General features: G+C 42.9%; 1 long non-coding RNA gene across 1 annotated transcript in view; it reads left to right on the forward strand.

Moving 5' to 3' along the window:
• The first annotated feature begins 6,274 nt into the window (after positions 1-6,274).
• Positions 6,275-21,290, forward strand: part of LOC141738426 (uncharacterized) — a 79,167-nt gene continuing 64,151 nt past the window's right edge. Inside the window, exon 1 of the long non-coding RNA XR_012585388.1 lies at positions 6,275-6,361. This is a non-coding gene — a long non-coding RNA (uncharacterized LOC141738426). The remainder of the gene's footprint in view (positions 6,362-21,290) is intronic.

Consider the following 21,290-nt stretch of genomic DNA (forward strand, 5'->3'; position numbering starts at 1 on the left):
GCATGTGTTCCAATACTCGATTCCTTTGTTTTGCCGCTGGCTCTTCTTTCCTTTCCACTTCACCTGCAGACTAGCTGGAGTAAAGTGCTTCTCCTTGCTTCTGCTGACCCCCTTGGCATTGTCTGTTTAGAGTAGAGACATGAAGATCTCTATTATAGCTAGTCTGGGAAAGACATACTTATGGCCTTGTGAGTGAATGCACAGTGGCATTCAACGATACAATAGTTTTCATAGGAACAATTTCATCATATCGAACACAACTGTGAATTTATACTTGCAATCTTTGACCCATTTTTCAACTCCTCTTTCTCTTATTCCCCTCCCATCGATATACTTGGCTGACGCTCAGCAGAAAAGGCAATGCGAAAACTGAACTCTTTCTCCTCCTTTCCAGCTTTCATGTGATACCTTTGCATAGTTGTGCAGCCTGGGACCCCCTCGTCCCTCCAATCAGTACTCCTTGTTCAGCTTCAGTCTGGGCAAAAATGTGTTTACCATCTGGCAAATTATCTTCCTGGCCTACCACACCCACATAGAAAACGGGAAGGGAGCTCAAAAGGTCATCGGGCCTATCGCTTGCCCCAGGGCAGGATCAGCCACATCTACAACATTCCCAACAGATGTTTATCTAACTTGTTCTTAAAACCTTCAAATGTGGAGATTTTCCAAGCTCCTCATGCAGCGCTCAATTCTCCTTGCAAATTCTTAATGATCCTCGGTGTCCTGAGCTCTTCAATTACAACCTCTCACATTCCCCCATTAAATTCAACCTGCTTATCTGCTCCTTCAAAGGCTCTGCACAGCTCTGGCTCCATCTGTCCCTGGTTCTTTATGAGAGTGTCTTCACAGGGTGTCTGGGTGCCTTTGCCCTCTTACTGATTAGCTATTTAAGCCGCATATCTCTCCTCGCTTACGTTCTGCACCCACCCATCTCCCTATCTCCATCTGTCTGGCGTCCCTTTGCCCAAAAAATCACTTCATCAGGCTTTCATTTTCACTTTCAAGAACTTTCCCCTTAAACTCTTTTCTTTTGCGAATAAGCAGACTCAAGGCCACTCAAAAATGTGCTTTTTAAAGGAAACACCCCCATCCCTCCCTGCCCAGAAGTTACCATTCAGTCTGCCACCCTGTGCGCCCAGCCAAGTGTAGGGTTTTGTTTGCCTTCATTAGCCTGTAAACTCATTTTGGGTGGGGCTGTTTTCTGCCCTTTGTTCTCCACTGTGTTGAATGTGCTGACAGTGCTGAACTCGTGATAATTAATAGCACAAACAAACCTTAAAAAGGGACAGATCAAAGGAAGGAGAAAGGGAAGGCAGAGGGAATATGAGGTTTTGTTTAAAGCAGCAAGGAGACTGCAGGATAAACGCATCCTGTTGGGATGTGTTGAACACCTGTTAGGAAGAGGTTATGGATAAGACTGTTGAACATCTCTGCACCTCCCTAAAAAAAAATCCCTCAGAAAAAAATCCATTCAGTGTAACAGGTAGACACATTGCGTAAATTAATTTGAAATGAGGGAGACGGCCAGTAAATGAGTGAAACTTGGAAAGCAGGCAAGTCGCAAATAGGAGTCAGGAAAAGCACCACTGACCCTTTACCATAGGGTTTACCTCGGTCTGGTCATTCAAGCTCTCAGTCATGCTACATTCGAGTTATACCCATTTAGTGATGATCACATTGTCACAGTACTAAGATTTCCACAAAGCTGAAGCAAACCTTTGAAGTGTTTCATGCTATAATCCTAACGGTGACTGCCTGTTCCTCTCTGTGGAACTGCTGAGCAAATACAGGCACTGCTGACCCTACAGGCAGGAAACCTCATCCCATCACTCTGCCTTCAGCAGACCCAAAGTGCTATGAGACCAGAGAGATGGAAGCTGGTGCTTCCATGGGACACAGTATAGACCTTTCTGGTCGTGTTCAGAGGGTGATCTCACACACCGGTGAGTGGATCACACAGACCACCTGGAGACCTCTGACAGTAGCCATGAAAGGTTTCAGAGTCCTTATGTGCTGACCACTGATGGTAGAGCTGGAGCACAGGGACAAAAAGGCCCATCCTACAGATCTGTGAGAGCCAGAACTTCCAAGGAACTGTGCAAGGAGTTTTCTTCACTTCTCCAGCGCTGGGACACTTCAGATCTGACACTCTCATGAGCTCCAGAGGCAGATTCCCATCATCCTCTGTCAGCAATTTACACCACGCCACTGCAAACTTGTTGCTGGCTTGGCTATGGTTGGCAAACCAAATATCAGTGCTGTGGTGATTGAAGATCATGAAGTCTCTTATTGCTGCTTTGCCCACCAAAATCATGGTTACCTCTGAGGAAATAAAACACCCAAATTGTGCTGGGAACATCAGTGGCAGAAATATGTTCATTGTCTGACTCTGTGTGTGTGAACTGAAACCTAAGAAAATGCTGCTTGGCCATTATCCAGTCTTTGGACAATCATCAACATCAATGTGGGATGGGCCAATTGGTTAGAGAAGACAGGGTGGTAGAGACTTCTGGAGTTAACCTGTCTGGTCACGAAGACAGAGACAGAAGACAGAGTCTGCCTTGCTGCTATTCAAGTGACCCAGGCCACCGTATTTTGTGTTGTCTCTGAAGATGGACCTGGATGAAAGAGCACCTGGGAAAAAGTGGCCCCATCACTTCAATGTCCAGGGAGTGTGCACCTGGCTGACTGTGGGCGAGATGTGCTGCCTGCACACTTAACTTCCGCCTCGGTGTCTCTAATCTTATTTGTACTATTAGTGCATGCAATGCACAGCATGACACGTGGATCAAGAAGGGGTTGGGGGGAGGGGCTTTCACCAGGAGCAGGAGGATTTAAACGTTTCATAGGCCTGATACAGGCAATCAGAGAGTGCACCTCTCATCACAGGAGCTGTGTCAGGAAAGCAAGAGGGTTGCTTTTTAAGGGAAAAAGCAATTTGGGGAAGTGCTGTAGTACACATATCAATCTGTCTATTCGCTATTACTATTATTATGAGAATTTATTAAAATTTTTAGTTTAAACTTCCTGCTTCTTTATTTTTGTAAGGAATCACATAATCAGTAGATTGCGTAACCAGGTGGGTTGTACAAACACGGACATCCCTGCTGTTGCCGTACAAGGAACGCGACTGTTAATATAAGCAAAAGGTTCAATGGGCAAGGACAAGTGGCAGACAATGGCAGAGAGGCCAGTGCCAGCGGCTGCCAAATCGCCCAGACCCCGGCACCTGCGAGAGCAGAAGGCAGGGGTGAGCAGGGGCTGCCTGGCCACGCTGGCTTCCCTCCCAGGAGTTCACTCACCCACCATCCCAGGCAAAAACCTCCAGTCCTCGCTTTGGCTACAGCACATGGCAAAAGCAACCCAGAGCCGAAGGACTATTTTCCCCCCTAGCTCTCGAGGAGATTATTTGGAAGATGTTTTTCCAATAGGATCTGCCTGTGAGGGTTAACTAAAATTACATTTCAGATACTGATTTTGTTATACTGGTCAGAATTTTCATCTCAGTATTTTTTAGGAAAAAAAACCCCCTAATTTTATTTGTTTGAAAATATTTTGCTTTGAAATTAGCTTCAATTTGGTAGCTAAAAATGCCTTAAGGAATGATTTTTAATTTCAAATGATTCACATGACTCAAAATGAGTTGCTTCCAGAAAGTTTTATTTTGATAGAAAAAATTGACAAATTATTTAAAATAATAACATGTCCCCCTCCAGTCAGAACTTGAAGTCTGTTAACAAGATTTTACTTACACCCACACTGCCAAGTGGATATGTTAGTACTAATGTTAATGTGAAGCCTAGGTTTCATTTATATCACTGTTTGAATAACCACGCCCATATTCAGGGCACAGATATATCTGAGTGAAAGACTTCTGTGCCTAGATAAGAAGAGTTTAAAGGCAATCTGGCTCACAGGCTAACTGAAGAGATGATGTGTTCCCAAAAGGCTGGGCAGGGGGAAGTGCACAGCAGAGAGGAATTGGAAGAGAGAGGGAGGGAGGGAAGGAGGGAGAGGGAGGATATGTGCATTAGGGAAATTGCCAATAGGGTGGTTGGAAAGAGATTAATTACAGCAGTAGCAGCATAGCAAAGACAAAAGAACTGGCTGTGCCTGATGGCCGTATAAGGTGGATTCGTGAAAAAGAATGAGATCAAATATCAAGTTCTTTAAAACACAGTGTGGGCAATCTGTGCTCCTCAGCTGATATCAATAGTATTACTCCAGGTTTACACCGCTTTCAGTGAGAGGATTCTCTGGCTTGTATGTAATGTGTTGCACTCTTTCAGTCAGATACGCAGGTGGGTCTGAGGTGCCTCTTTGGAAAATGGTGGAATTCTCCCACTCAATACCAGCTGAGGATCAACTTTTGAAAAGGATGAGCATGTTTTAGTGACATTTCGCTGTGTATTTAATTTCATCCTAATGAAAGACGGATTCCTGCCCAGTCCTAGTGAATTATCTTTGTGGCTTTGTCCATACCTGCTAAACACTCCCCTGTAGTTTCCCAGGCATGTGTTCCTGGAGAACATCTGTGGAAATGTTGAGGGCCTGGTGTAATCATCAGAACAGCAAGTACCTCGATCAGTGAGCCACACGCCAAGTGGGTTTCATGAAGTTAAATGAAAAAGGAGCTCAAAGGATGGCTGCTCTTCTAATTAACGGTATCTCTGATGTTGTGCTGCACCTTCAAATTACATGTATGCCTTCAGTTCACCAGAGCATCCATCCTTCCTTCACACAGCTGATTAATGATTCTCTTGCACATGCATTTGAAGCTTGAGGAATTTCATTTCCCGATGATAATTTTCTTTATCTCTGCTGTCACTGAGGGAGTGTCTCTTTGTCCAGGGCAGAACCTGGCAAGAGAGGAGGCAGGGCTGCGGGTGGCTGCTTACACCACCCACGTGCGTTAGAGAAGTCCCGAGGGACACCCTACCTGGTACTGCAGCAGCCTGTGATACCAGCTTTCAGCAAGGCCCAGTGTTCCCACCTGGGGACGTGCTGGGACAAAGGGAGGAGAAAGGATGGTGGCAGGGAGGAAAGGGACTACAAAGATGGTGATGCTGGCTCTGGGTTTCCACTCACTGAAGGAGTTTAGGATTGTTGTGCCACCATCTGGGGTCAATTGCTAAGTGTAGAGCAGTCACAGCATGCTCCAAGCACCCACCACATGCCCACATTTACGGCTTGAACCTTCCGAAGGGGACTGAATATTTAAGCATGAGGACATTTCCCTGAATGCCACCCCACCTTCACATACCAGGTCTTCAGACTGCACTTTCTGAAGAGTGTATGCAATGTTTTCACACCACTCAGTTCTCCCCAGCGGTTAAGATTTCCATAGTTTTCATGCCTCTATGCAAGTCTGAATTCTATCTGCAAGCGCATCACTTCATTTGAAGTCCACCAGTGGCCAAACCCTGCTCTCAGACAGTCTCAGGTATGTCCATGGGCATCTGCAGGAGTTCAGAGTGAGGATCCAGTTCTGCCCAAAGCGGCTGATGAAAAGTCAGAGATGAGGTCTGAAAGATGAGGTCTTTTCTCCTTTATTCCTTAGGACACAAAGAGTTATTTATTTAAATGACTGGCTTAGCGTTATTGTAATTAGTTTCACAATGGGTGTCTGGACGTTCCAGCCTGGACCAGGGACCTCTTGTTCTAGGAACTAATCTTGCCACTGTGACCTTGGTTTATTTAATACCTGGGTGTATCTGTCTGATGTTCTTTTTTTTTTTCTTTTTTTTTATTAAGATAAATTTACATGTCAGAGTCCATTCACATGTGCTAACCTAGTTATGAGCCAGTTTCACTCTTCATGAACTTCCTGCCTACAGGCATTTTTTGTAAATTGCTGTAATATGATAACTAGAAATCCTTTTTACTATCTCGAAATGGGAAATAAACATCCTGTTGTGAGAAGAGAATTAGAATTATGCATGATGCTTCTTTTGTAATTTACTCAATCTTGATAACATATATTATGTAGGAGAGACTTCTAGGGCGTTAAAGCAAAGATGACCAGCCATAAATCAACCTCAAGGAGAGTGTATGCTGAATCCCTGTTGAATAATGCTTAGATCATTCTTGTTCAGCTTGACTGTTTCCTTTGAGAGTGACAAGGAATTGGTGAGATCAGAAAATATTTAGAAATTCAACAGATCTGGGTCTGAGTTTTGTTGATTTTCGGATGAAGCCTCCAATAATTCGTGCTTTCTGTCACCTACTGCTTTATATTTGGAATATGCTTCCTTAAATGTCAGAAGTGTCTGCCCGCAGAACGTACCTAGAGTAGTCTTTTGTGAGATGGAGATTGCTTTTTCAGCAGTGGGCAGCAAACTCCGGTATCTGAGGTCTTGAGGTATGTATTCTGCTTCTCATCCTTATATTCCCCGATCAATATAAATAAAGTTTCTCTTATCAGTCTTCCTAAATCTGCATTTGTTTTTCTCTGTTGGAATTATTGATATACAGTATCTTTTCCTCGGGAGAATCTTTTCCCTTGCTTTTCACTTAATTTAGTCTTTTTTCCCCCCTTTCTTTTTAATTGCATATATTAACACAAGATATTTCTGGAGGTCTTGTGAAGATGTTCTTATTTTAGGTGTCAATAGGAATTTTAAAGAATTACTTCTCAATTTATGCATCTTGCATGTCAAGTCAGTGATAAATTTCATTTAAAAAAGGAAAGAGCCAGCCACATTACTGTAATTTCTGAAAAGTGTCTTGGTGATGATTTGTGACAGAGGAATGTTACGATATCTCTAAGTTACATAACATCAGAGAAATTACACTAATGTCAGTGTCTGGATTTCTACTGTCATTACTGAGAAATCTTTGAACCAAAATATTAGGGGAAATAACCTTTGCATGATATTCCTTTCTGAGTGATGCTACACAATTATTTATGAATTTGGAGTTCTTTGCTATACTAATCATAATATTATGAGAGAAATAATTCCAGTTTGGCATACGTTTATAAACACTGTTGAAATGTTTAAGTGCTTGCGACAGCTGTAGGATTGATTTTTTGGACCTTTTCTTTCTATGCATGTGTCGCGTTTTTGTTTTGGGTAGTTTAATAGAAGTAGCTTTCAGAAGAATGAGAACGAAGTGCAAGACAGTGCACTTACGCAAGGTAATATTTGAACCTGGAGAAGGGATTATTGGTATGACTTTATTCAGATGGTGCTGGTCACACTGAATTAGAACTGTTTTAACCTGGGTTTTTTGAGCCTTGGCAGGGTCCTTCAGCTGAACTCTGAAGCTTCTCTTAAAATAGACTCTTCCCCCCTGTTCTAAGAATACGGTTTAAGTATTTTACCCAAGCACATTTTCTGAGAAGTGGCTGGTGGTTAAAGGATAGGTCTGTGAGTCAGATATATGGGGTTCTAATCCGCTGTCTGCTTTTGAGTCAGTCAGCTTTGTCTACCCTGATGAGTTCAGGCAATCACACCTCTCCTTCACCCACACACCAAGCTGGCCACATGTGGGCCAGCACTGGAGCAGCTGCATTTTTGTGGTGCTAAACCCAAACAACTATATCCTGCCTCTTAGCATGGCTTATTACAAGCTTGTAACCAAAGCTGTGATTACACAAGCCACGCACTGAAACGTTCATCTCTCCAAAGCCTGCAAGACATCCCACGTATCTCGGAGCAGGAGCTCTGGGAATGCTTCATAGGAGGGAGGTAGTGATGACTTATCTACCCACTCTGTTACCAAAGGGAACGGGTCTGGGCATTCGTCTGGTTCCCAAGGCAACTGAGCAATATTGACTTTATCATCCTTTGATGATTTGCTTATTGCCACAGCTGGGAACTCAGATTACTCGGAAGTCCCCATGGCTGTAGGGTCTTGCTGCTCATCGTGAGTGCAAAACACACTTGAACTAATCAAGAACCACAGCTGGGCCACTTTGACATTATTACCTTGGACTTGTGCCTGCAGAGCTCCTGGACTGGAGCTGGTTCCTGTCCATCAGAAGACAGGCAAAGCAGATGTACAACTGTCAGCACCTGTAAGCCCCTCAGCTCTCAAATCAGGCAAGCTACCAACCTCTTCCTTCCAACGCTCGCATGTAAAAGAGGTTTCTTACACATTAGGAAGCTGTGATTCCTAGTCTTTATTTGTTTAATCTGTGCTTTAACATATTCTTCATTCATTTTAAGCAATGGCTGCAACTGCAACATGCTGGCATCTTTAAAAGTGGTTAAAGAAGAAATGACTCTGCCTTGAAGAGCTTTGTGATAAGGCCCCAGTTCTGCATCTTGATGCAAGTGGGCATGTCCTAACACCTCTCTGGAACGTCAGACTTGTTCTTTCTTGCGTATGTTTGTCATTTCAAACAACAAAGTATTGTCAGCAGAAGTTTGTTTTGCTCTTTGTGTAAGTGTGTAGATGAACACTCCCTTTGAGTTCAGTGGGGTTGAAGTTTCGTTTGTATAGTTATGAACCTCCAAGGAGTTTCTGCAGCTTTTATTGTGCATAATGCCACTCTAGAAGCATAAGTTAGTTGTGATATTTTATTGAATTAAATTAAATGGTGCTGCCTTGATTCGGATTTATTAATTGCAGCTATTTACACAGTTACCATTTTTGTTTCCGCAATCAGCTTGCTCTGGGAGTAGCTTTTGCAGTGTGGAGGGCGGTGAGATCAGTCATGGTTTGGAAATTCCTGTAGCTTCTTACATCTGGATAGGCCAAGGGTGGAGCTTTCTCTTTTACTCTGAACTTCTCTGAATTAGCGCTATTTCATTTTCGCTTTTGCACCCTCTTTGCAGTAGTTGGAACCTTGTCATCTTCAGCTCCTACGCCCCCTGCTAGTGGCACGTACTCTCATACATTCCACCTTGGCTTTTGTAGCTGTAATGCTGAGAAAGAAATTACATCCTCCGTCATCACTATAGGTACTAGCAGGAGAAAGTGCTGGTTTCTTTCCACAGAAGTGTAGAGCAATCCCAGTCATTCAGTGAGCTGATTATGCAAAGAATCAGTCTTATTTCTTGAAAACAGGTAGTGCTACCTCTCAGTGATGTGAATGAGTGCAGCAATGTTGACTTGAATGGAGAAATACAGTTTGATTCCATCTCAGTGTCTGTCCATATACACTGTAGGTAAAGGCTATTAAAATACTTACACAGTAATGACGTTATGGGATCTAAACAAAGCCCAATGCAGAATTTGGTAATTTCCCCTAGAAAGTCCCCTTTTTCTGCCAGCTCACAACTAATTTTAATGCTCATTTTGTCTCAAACACTGGATTGAGAAAACAAATGTCATTTTTTCTTTTCCTGTGAAGTGCTTAAAAAAAGGCACGTCTACGTAAGCATTGCTGCTTACTATTGCATGAAATCAAAGTTGCTCATCTGCATGGCACATGTCCCGCTTTGTAGGAAGTTGTTGGAGGTTCGTTGCTCACTTAGTAGAAGAGTCCTGAGATTTTGCAAGAGGAGGGTGTGAGTCTTCTTGGTGAAAACAGAAAGAGGATCTGCTGCTGCTGGTTCCAAAAAATTATTACATGCATCAGCATGTTGTGTCTGAAGTTCTAGGAAGAACCCAGTTTGACTTAATTTCTTCCTGTAATGTCAGAAAATTCTTCAATAACATTCATCATCTGAAGTTTTGGATGACAGGCTAAATACTGATTGACTCACTTAACAAAATGATTGTTAATTCCAAGAATACAGGGAAATGCAGATTTGGATACAATGGACTTGTGTATGAGGCCAAGTTTCAAAGGGCTTTAGATGAAGAAAGGCATAGACAGGTCCATAATCCTATTTTCAGTTTAATGGACATAAACACATACATGTTGGCTTCCAAAGGGTCAATTTCATAAAGCAGAGAACTGCCATGAGTCCCTAAACCAGGGGAATAAACATGTAAACAGGAAAATCAGAAAGGGAGCATATAGCAAGCATCAGAAGTTCAAGGCAAAAATTCAGCAGGGAAGAAAATGATACGAGTAGAAATGCATAAACAGAACAAAAGGAAATTTTACAGGATTTCAGGTGTAAAGCCTGTCCTGGCTATGATATTAATCCATTTACTAGCTGTTAGACTTCTCCATAATAATGCAGAAAAGGCAGAAGTGTTCAATCAATACTTCTGTTCAGTATTTGGGGAAAAGCCAGATGATTCAGGACAGAATGATGATGAAATGCTTTCCATTCTAGCAGTAACTAAGGGAATGTGTTAAACAGGAGATACTAAAGTTAGATACATTAAAATTAGTGGGTCTGGATAATTTGCATTCAAGATTTTAAGATCGATAGTCAAGGAGCACTACAGACCATTAATTTTGATTTTTAACAAGCCATGGAGCATTGGGGATGTTCCAGAGGACTACAAGAAAGCTAATGTTGTGCCAATATTTAAAAAAGGTAAATGCAGTGACCCGAGTAATTATAGGCCTGTCAGCCTGCCTTCGATCCCAGGCAAAATAATGGAATGGCTGATAGGGTGCTTGAGTAATAAGGAATTAAAAGAAGGCGATAGAATTAATGACAATCAGGATGGTTCTTGTCAAACTAACTTGATACCATTTTAAATCAGATTTAAGATGGGGTGATTTAATTTACAGTTTTGGTCCAATAGATTTAGCTTTCTCTAAGATGTTTGTGCGGCTTGACATTTTGATTATTCAAATAGAGGCCAGCTCTGCAAACAGTGGTTAAAGAGAGAAGTTAGGAGGAGTTTAGGCATCTGAATCTGAAATGGCAATCCTGAAAGCTCAGCTCAGTGGCTGCCCAGAACTGCCTTAATCTCCTCGGTTTTCAGCTGGAGAAGTTTCCAAGGCAACTGAGGTTCTGCTTTTGTGCACTCCCAGAAGACATCTCACTCCTGACAGGGTTGAGCAGTTCAGTATCAATGTCATAACTATACATTTGTCTGCCTGTTTCCCGTACAGAGCTTGGTCCAAGGAGTGTGCTTGTGGCACACTTGAAGGATCAGCCTGTGCAGAAAATGCAAAAGCAGATGCAGCCTTGCTTTAACACATGACCACAGGAAAAGGTCTTTTATTCAATTACTCGGTGGCTAGAGCACTTGCTTGCCCAGGTTAGAAAAACCCGAGATTGAATTCTTTCCTCTCTTGAAAATATTTCAAATCCACTTATCTCACTGAATCTCACCAATTGTTGGTGTATGGTGATGACGGAGAAAGAAGGGACCGCATACACATTAACAGGAGCAACAATCCTGGACAAAGTCGAGTTACAATCACAATTGCTCTCATCATGAAGTGCAATGAATCTCGAGTATAAATTCTGTAAAGAAAAGCTATGTCAAGGAGAAGAGTGGAGAGCATCATGTGACTGCTCCAAAATTATCCTACAGGTACAGATAAGGATAATAAGTTTATCCAAGGTCCCTGCAAAGTCAATATAGACCCCTTAAGAGGCCATTGTGTCCTATCCCAAGATGGGTATCCAAGATCTTTGGGATGAATTCCCATATTCACATTCTTCCATTACTGGACAGCTAGGTTAGATCGCATGCATACTTAAAGTTAGAAAAAAGAAGTCCCACCATAAATACACACACATTGATCAGAGAGCGCTCTTGAGTTTGGCAAGGCGAACAGCCATTGGTGGAAGCATCATTCTAATAGTGGAAAAGAGTCTCGACAAAATCAAGCAAGGAATAAAGCACTGGCTTTTACCAGTGAAGGTTACCGATCCATTGCTTACCAAAAGCTACATTGGATTTTGGATTTTTTTCTTTTTTACGTTAAAAAAAATATATATTTCTCCTAAAATCTATTCTTTTGTCTATCGCAGCTGCTGAAACAGGAATTAATTCTGGGAGCTCCCAGAACATGTCTTGTATAAGGGGTCATGACGAGATGATCACTGTGGTTCCCTCTGGTTTTAAAAGATCCAGCAAAAAGCGCTGAGGACAAACAAACTGAAAACCCAAGCCCATGCAGTAAGAAGCTTTCCCTGCCCAGGAAAGCAGATAATCTAAATAGACAAGACAGACTGGGGTGAGAAAAAGGATGTGTTATCTCTGTTTCACAGATGGGAAACAGAGGCACAGAGAGATTAAGTGATTTACACAAGGTTTGTGTCAGAGCCAGGAATGGGAGCCAGATCTCCTGAATTCTGTGTCACTACCTTAACAGCAAGACCATCTTTTTTCTCTCTTGCCATAGCCTTGAGAGGGAAAGGCATGTTACTGTCATACATAAAATTGCACCATTGCTTACAGAGCAATCTGATAAAATGCTATACATGTAGCATACATCTGGTGTTCTGATTTCTCCTCTTCTGTCAGACTGACTCCTCTTTCCTTCCTTCATCTTTCCTTTTATCCTCCCTCTCCTTTGTTTCCACTGTCTCTTGCAAAGGACATTGGTGTCAATTATACTAGAAGAAAGCACCACTGTCTCAGAAACACCATATTCAGAGCATCTAACCTTTCAATGTACAACCAGAAATGTACCAGGCATACCTGGGCACATGCCTTCTAAGGCTGCGTTGGCAAGTACAAAGAGAAGAAAAATTAGAAAAAGGCATTTGAGATTTGCCTGGTTTATTATGACCAAGTCTGAGTACATTTTCAAGGGAGTCAGGAATGACCTCAATGGGGTCTGCTTAGCTGAGTTGGCTAGGTTCAATTATGTCTAAATCCTTAAATCTTTCCCTTCTGTGTCTTCTCATTTCAGATATGTTTCTGGCCTCGCTTTTCTAAGCCCCTCTTGGTAAAAACATTCCATTTTTGATACTGATAGCAGTATCCTGAGATGGGATAGTACCTTGGACAAAACCTGTAAATACCCAGCCTGTTTCTATGGTGGTTCTGAGAGTACCAGTTCCTCTCCTGGTCTATGACATTTTTGGAATAAGGTCTCCTTCCAGTGCCTCAAAATCTTACAAGTTTGCAAGATGCAGAAAGAAGAACATATAATAACACTAATCATATGCAGTACAGAAGAATATCTGAGAGGGTGTCAAAACACTTTCAGTGTGGCTATGGATAGAGGAGGGTCAGCCATGGTTGGCTAGGGGCGGACAGTTTGCCCAGGGCCTTGTGTTTTGAGAGGTTAGAGAGGGCCACTGCTAATTGCCTACTGATACACAAGAGGTCATAACCTCCACCTTTGCTCTGAGCCCCCTGGAGTCACTGCTATTCCTTGGCCCTGCAGCACGGCCACCTCTGCAGCATGGAGGGCAATGGCCAGCCAACAATGGTGCTCAGCGTTTTATTCGGGCAGGCAAGCAAAGACCATGTGTAGTGTCATCATTTAACCCCAGCCAGCAGTTAGAACCATGGAGCCGCTCACTCACTCCCCCGACTTTGGATGGGGGCGAGAATCAGAAAAGTAAAAGTGAGAAAAAACTCATGGGTTGAGATAAAGTCAGTTCAACAGGTAGACCAAAAGCCGCGCATGCAAGCAAAGCAAAACAAGAAATTCATTCACTGCTTCCCATTGACAGGCAGGTGTTCAGCCATCTGCAGGAGATCAGGGCTCCATCACACCTGACGATTTACTTGGGAACGCAACCCCCCTTCCTTCTTCTTCCCTCAGCTTTATGTACTGAGCATGACGTCATGTGGTATGGAATATCCCTTTGGTCAGTTGGGGTCAGCTGTCCCGGCTGTGTCTCCTCCCAGCTGCTCATGCACCCCCACCCTGCTCGCTGGTGGGGCGGTGTGAGGAGCAGAAAAGGCCTTCACTGCCCAGCAACAACTAAAACCACCAGTGCACTATCAAAAGTATTTCTCATCCCAAATCTAAAATAGCACTATACCAGCTGCTGATTAAAAAGTTAACTCTATGCCAACTGAAACTACAACACATGGCAGCCGAAATTCACATCGAGCAGGATGCAGATAGTGAGGCAAAGCCTTACGCCCATGTACGGCAAAGGTGACCCTGCTGATAGATGTAGCTTTGGGCTGTGCTGTGTCATAAAAAGTTCTGGTCAAAACTCAGGATCCTAAACCTCTTTCCAGCTAGATGTGTGCTGGGAATAGGTTCCCAGAATCAGGTTATCCTCCTATTAAGGAAGGCATAAAGGAGAGTGCTGCAAGAGTTACAATGCCTTTTTATGGAAAGATCAATGGCAAGTTCTCAGCTAGAATGCCATTTTTAGGTAAGGGTAGTTTCACCTCATAAAAGATTATATGGCTGACATATTTTTAAGTCCAGAGAAGAGTAACAAAAGCCTATGATGAAGAGGTATGGAAACGCTTTGGGATGAAGATATGGACGACCGAGTAGCAGAAGGTGGCAAGTAAGGGATGTCACTGCAGTATATAAAATAATAGATGGTATTGAGGGGTCATGTGGTCACTCCTGTGTACCCTCTCTTGTAATAAATATCAGAGAGACACTCTGAAAGAAAAGCAACAGGTTTAAATCTAAAACAGCAAATGCTTTTTTAACAGTGTCTCTGACGTGGCCTTGAGAAAATACTGAGGTAAAGAGCCTAGCAGGATTAACAAATGTTGGACACTGCAATCGATACCGCCTACATCTACAGTTAAACTATCCAGGGTAAAAGTTAATCTATTCACTCATATTTTAATGCAATATTATTTGAATAGCTCAAATCTGTGCTTCAGGGCTTGTGACAATGAGTACTTCCCACTCACAGTGAAATTAGACTGCTGGGCACGTTTTTGGATGGGCATTTGTCCTTTGCAGGTGGGGGGGTTGTTCTTCTGCATGTGTTCCTGGCGAGGGGGAGAGGCAGGATTTCAGGCTAGCTGGACCTCTGATCTGATCCGCTCTGGCACCTGACACTGGCTCGAGCTGCTGAGAGGCGGCTGGCCGGGCTCCCCCGCCGGCAACCAGGGCTGAGCTCCCAGAGCCCTTCCCGGGGCTGGCCCCGCTGGTATCGCTGCCTGCCAAACTTTGGGCTTGCAAAACGCGGGCTCGGCTTGGCAGCGGTGAGCGCGGCATGTTCAGACAGCTTTTGAGGCTTCACCCAAATCGCCCGCCCTGCCCTGGAAGACACCACCTGTGCTAAACTCGCCCTAGGCAGGAAATGGAAGAACAAATCAGGCCTAATTCAATTAAAAAAGAAAAAAAAAAGATACCCTTAAAACAAACTGCTCATAGTCTTCTCTGCACACCATCTGCATAGGAGCAGGGGGGATGTGCTTGATTCATACTGTGATTCGAATGGAAGTGAGAGTAAATTGAAGGCTGATATATATCAGTGCTGAGGGCAGGATTTAGACAAGCGAACAGTTGTTCCTACAACAAAAACAGATAATGTTGTCAAGTATGTTCCCTAACCAAGGATTCAATCAAACACTCACCAGACTCGAGCTAAATCTCCACAACCTTTATTGCTTCCTGTACACTCACTTAAATCTTGCCTAACCCCTTCCTGTCCCAGCGCTGGTTTCCTTCTTCCTCCCGAGGGCGGTATTAGCGTCTGCCCACTAAACCATGTCAGCAGGTGAAATTTATAGATGGGCTATGGCAAGCTATTTATCATCATTCTTGTAATTTCCGTCCCCATTCTCCATTAAATGCAATAACCTTCTGAGCACTTTAAACATGAAATCCATTGCCATATCCAAAAGATTGTTTCTTGTGTGAAAGTGGCAATTCACTGTCCCATGGCACTGGTGCAGGCACTTAAAAGTATTTTGAAATATTTATTTTTTTAAGAGAAAAAAACACCACACACACAAATCAGGACTTTTACAGGCTTTGCAAATAGATAATTCCCCTTAATGAGTCTCTTTATTTAGCAAAGTAGCCACAGTCACATGGAGAGATAGTAATGAACATTTATTCTCATCATTTGGAGACCACAGAGAGCTTGTGCCATCCATGACCAAGTGTGGATCTCCAGGAATTGACACCTATGCTACAGGGTTTCCTTGTGCTTGGCCTCTCCATCCTCCATCTCCTAAGAATACAGGCTGAGAAAGTTGGGGTTGTTCAGCCTGGAGAAGAGAAGGCTCTGGGGAGACCTTATAGCAGCCTTCCAGTATCTGAAGGGAACCTAGAAGAAAGCTGGAGAGGGACATTTTACAAGGGCATGTAGCGATAGGACAAAGAGTAATGGTTTCAAACTGGAAGAGGGCAGATTTAGATTGGATGTCAGGAAGAAATTTTTCACTATGTGGGTGGTGAGGCATTGGAACAGGTTGCCCAGGGAAGCTATGGATGCCCCATCCCTGGAAGTGTTCAAGGCCAGGCCGGATGGGGCTTTGAGCAGCCTGGTCTAGTGGGAGGTATCTCTGCCCATGGCAAGGGGGTTGGAACTATATAATATTTAAGGTCCCGTACAACTTGACCCATCCTATGATTCTATAATTCTGTCTTCCACATGCATTTTGCTATATCTCTCTTCTTTCTAGCAAGCAGCAGACAGATGTTTCAGAAAAGATTTCTTAGGAAGGGAAGTAAATGCATGTTCAGAAATGAGTTGTCTCACGCTCTCGTTATCCAGCAAAATTGACTGTGCGAAGGGTAAGTTTCCTTGCTCCCAAGCTTGCCAGAGCCCTGCGTGGGGAAGGAGGACCACTGCTGGGGGCTGCTCCATGGGGCTGCCAGCATGGCTGCCCTTGAGCTGCTGGGCAAAGTCACACCTGGGAGACCGACAGCTTGGAAAGCCCGCTCCCTCCAGATAGCTCCATTTCCTGGTCTGACTGTGCTGCTCTCTTCTGGAGTGGATAATACGAGCTGACACCTGGGGTGTGACAGGAAGATTGATGCATTTTTGTATATAAGATATTACTCATGAATAAATAAATTTGAAAAAAACCCACCCCAACATTCTGAGAATAATGAAGGAATTTATTGGGGAATTATATGGGAGGTACATTTAGCTCACCAGGTGGCAACAATAATTTTTCTCTATTTTTTACTTTTTAGTGTTAGCTTCTCACTGGCAGAGAGAGAGAAATGGGAAATATCCCAGGTGTTGCACACAGAAGAGGGGCAGTTTCAGAGAAAGTTTACTCTTGCTTCATTGACAAGGTACCCAGGGATTGTGCAAGGGATAAATACGTTGGATGAGTTTTACCTTAAAGACACTTTCAGCCAAACGCTATTTCAGCTGAGGAGTCTGAGAGTGAGAAGTATAAATGTGTTGATATAAATACCTGGCAGGGTGTGCCCTTAAACACGGTGTGTTGGTTCACTACGCAGGCATCGGAAAAATCAAACAGCGTTCTGCTTCTTCAGCACAGCCAAATTTTTATCTTTGGATACTCTTTTCTTTTGATAAAACCAGGGTGGCTTGAACTTTCCGTGCCAGTTTATGCCCTCTGTCCCAGAGCACGCCCTGTGTTGCTGAAGATAGCAGAGCTTTCAGTTTAGGCCAGACCTGTTCTGCCTGCTCACCCCGCTGGCACACAGGGTGCAGGAGACGGTAGGGGAGCACACACACGCTCACTGGCTGTCTTCAAAGCACCAAGGGAGGAGATTGCAAGGAAGTTGGACAAACTCGTCCAAGGAGCCAGCTGTCTACTGTCCTCTAAACGTGGAAGTTAAAAGATTTCAACAAAGAACTATTCTGGGCATTAAACCTGACTCAACTTTTGATTCATTTCCTTCTTTGACTCAGTCACTTCCAAACCCTCCGTTCTCTGGCCTTAAAGTCAAAGGGTGCTGCAGCGCACAGGAACTGTAAAATTTATCCCCTCAGTAACTGCTTAAATCTCATCTCTAATCCTCTAAACTCCTTGGTTCAGGGTAGTTTAAATTGTTGTAAATATCTTTGAGGTGGATTATACCGCTTAATTGCCACTGAGGGAATAATAATATTATGTGTATGTGCATACATAATATAATGTACATAGAGAGACACAGACAGAGACAGAAAATCTTCCTGGCAAAGAAGATATTAAATAATAGTTTAAACTACTCAGGATTTGGGAAAGCCTGTTAAAGGGATTAGAAACTAAATCCAAAAATGGACAAGGGGTAAAGGCAATAATTTCCACAGGCGACAATGGTAGCAACACACTATTTCCTCTCTTTCTATACATATGTTTTCTTTATACGTGGTCTATACCACTTAACGAGATAACATGATCTTTTCTATTAAGTTAACCTCAATTATGTAAAAGATACTTACATATGAGGAAGCATAGATACTACTCTCACAAGAAGACAGAGGCAGAATGTCCATCAGTAGAATTTCTTTCTTTGGGAGGAAATAGTTTCCCATCATCTGAATAGCAGAGTTGTAAGTCCAGCTGTCCTAAATAAAAGAATTTAAAACTGAAAAAAATGCATAAATAAATAGTGAAATATAGCTTCCTACATGTGAGTAGTCCCACTGAGTTGCTTGTGACCAATGCACAAGTGCAGATGCCTGGACAACCGGGGCCAAAGGCTTTGTCCTGGAAATGTGCAGTCAGATATAAACCTTCTAGAGAAAGTATCTGTGATAGTAACTGTTCCTGAGAGTGGGAGAGAAGGAATATATTCAGAAGATTTTAATTTTTAAAACAATCATAAGAAGAAATGTTATCATAGGTATTCCCAAAAACTTGGTTCCCGTGAATGTGTATGCCACTGTAAATGTCTGCACTTCTTTGCTCTCCTTCTGCTCTGTCCTGTTCACAAAATGCTGCAAATTAATTCTTCTGGAAATAGCCCTGGTTGCCTGTGTTGACCCCAGACATGAGCTGGGATCTACCAGAGTTTGAGGAACCAGTTCTGGAAAATAAATCCAAAGTATTGGAAGGAACTGATTTTAAATGAAGTTTACTGAAAAGATTACCGAATATAACAGCTGAAGCAAAACACCTAGTGAATGGAAGAAGTAAATCCTATGGTCTTACAGACTTAATAGGAAGAAAGTAATCCTGATATCGAGTGTTTCAAAATGGTAAGAAAATGCAATAGCGGTCAGCCTGTGAGGGCTAGTTCTTGCCCAAACTTCATTAAGTACATAGAAGCAAGGGGTTCATTGCACCTGTAAGTTTGAACCTGAGCATGAGCATGGATTCGGTTCCAGAGGAACTGTGCCTTGGGGCACCACCTGTCTTTTATCATCTGAAATGAAGACACTTCATTACAAATACAGTAATTGGGTGTACTTAAATTATTACCCTCTTTCTAGTCACACTAGATCTGCTTTTTAGCCTAGTGTTTATACTCTGTGATTAAACCAGTTTGATCTTGTTCTGTGGTAAGAAGAATAATCTCCTCTTTGGTAAAATACACATTCCTCTTACCACCCCTTGCCCATTCTTTGGTTCGTCATTGCTTGATACCTCTTTAGATTCAAGGTTGGCTAAAAGTCTTAATTTATTAAACATCATGTGGAAAGGTCTAAAGAACATTAATGTTATTGAATCCTCTTTAGCATTCTTGGCATATGTTTCCTATTTATTCTTTACGCTCAAGGTACTCTTTCTTTCCAGTGTTTGTACACTGCCTTGGAGAATGGCTTTGCTCCATGATTTTCTCCTCTTGGATCTGGCCAAAGATCCATACCTGTGTGTAGCGAAGCCAGCATAGCCACACACGGAGCCACGTCTGGTCATAAGCATGCTAAGGCCAAGGTCGGATGTGGTCTTGTGTGATCTGTGAATGCAGCAGGGCGCCCTGTGGTCCCACTGCTCCTCATGAATAGGCATGGGGCTGAAAGGAACAATTTTGAGTGCAGTACACAAGATTACTTTTTAAACAGCTGGAGATAGAAACAAGCACCTCTCTGCAGAGCCAAAAGGTCATGTTGTACAGTAAAATCTGTTTAGACTGCTAAATATATTTGGGTTTATGTTCTTTTCTATATAGTTACAGTTTTTAATGTCCTATGCCTTAATTCGGCAAAGTATGCTTAAACACAGCTGGGAAGTACTGAAGTACCTTGCTAAATAGGGATCTATGTGTACTTGAGACTAGGTCCAATAAAGGACATGGTGGCCGACAAGTAAGGGGAGGCAGTTGCCCACCCCCCAGATGGCCAGGCTCTTGGGTTCAGTGTTTAGGTTGTCACTGGAAGCTGTCCCTGTACAAGAGCTTTACACTCTTTTGTAAGGAAGGGGAGGAGGCAAGGCTTACAGTACAGGAACCGGTCATGTTTCCCCATCATGTAATTGTGCTTTTTATTGATGGTTTGAATGCTTTGTATTTTTTATGGGAAGGGGATTTTTTTTCTTAGTTTCTGACGACCTCCAGCCTTGGCTGTGCATAAAGCATTTGAAGGAAGAGATATTTAGTTTAGCTCTTCCATCATTACAATCTGTTCTATTGATCCCTTTCCACTGCTGTGTTTGCTAATTTCCTGACATACATAAAGCGTGTTCTTTTTTTTTTTTGTAACAAATGTTAGCAGCTCTTCCCATTCCAGAGACAGGGAGACTGAGGCACAGGATTGGGAACTGGCCAGGAGTTTGTTGCAGAACTGAAAGACAAGTCCAGCAGTCGCTATGTGCCATCTTCTGCCCTACAGTTGATTTTGGCAGACATTAAAACCATGTCCCAGCTTTAGTCACCTACAATTGCTAGCAGCTTTTCAGTTGCTGGCAAGTGGGCTGGGTCCTCAGCAGAGCTGCTGGCAGCAATCCACAGTTCTTCCATTTTCTTTTTTCCAGGTCATTTTTGCTCGTTATGTCTTTTCATCTCATTTTCATGGAGAGCATGATTTCAGAGGTGATCTGCTTCCTCTACTGATGTGATCAGAAGTGAAGGCTGTGATCGTGCTTATTTACAAGGAAAAGGGGTAGGAAGGAGGAAGAAAGAGCAAGAACGGTATCCAAGATTCCCATCTTGGGTAGATGGATATGAAGGGGGTTGAATTTTTCAGCTGAATGCTTTTTGGATCATAGTGGGAAAACGAGATGAAAAGGGAGAGAAACAGAACAAACCATTAATCATACTAGGGGCAGCCATGGACATACTGCCATACTGCAGCCGCCTTCAGACACATCAGGCACATTCATACAAGATCTAGAAAAATACACAACAGTTTCCAACCTTTCCTCTCTCCTAAATAAAACACAAGTAAAGAATCTCCTCAAAGAGTGTAAGGCAAGCACAAACCAGAATATTGTTCCCAAAGAAAGTGTCTGACTCCTTTGCTTAACAGAGTGTATATTAAAAAAAAAGGGATTTGTGGTATGCTTGAAAGAAGCAATAAATTCTGTGAGGCTGGTTGAAGACCCCAACTCCCCTGGTCTTGTGAGAGATCTGGCTATGTAGAACGCAAGTGTGCACTGATTCACAGCTACAGAGTTGCTGGAGTGCTGCTCCAGCTTGGGTTTTTGGGACAGAAGGAGGGAAAAAAACGAGACACACTGATGTATGTGCAAGAAGACAAGTGAGAAGGGAAGAAATAATCTCCAGAGGAAGATAC

This window comes from Larus michahellis, chromosome 2 (genome assembly GCF_964199755.1).
Source record: "Larus michahellis chromosome 2, bLarMic1.1, whole genome shotgun sequence".
Classification (NCBI taxonomy): domain Eukaryota; kingdom Metazoa; phylum Chordata; class Aves; order Charadriiformes; family Laridae; genus Larus; species Larus michahellis.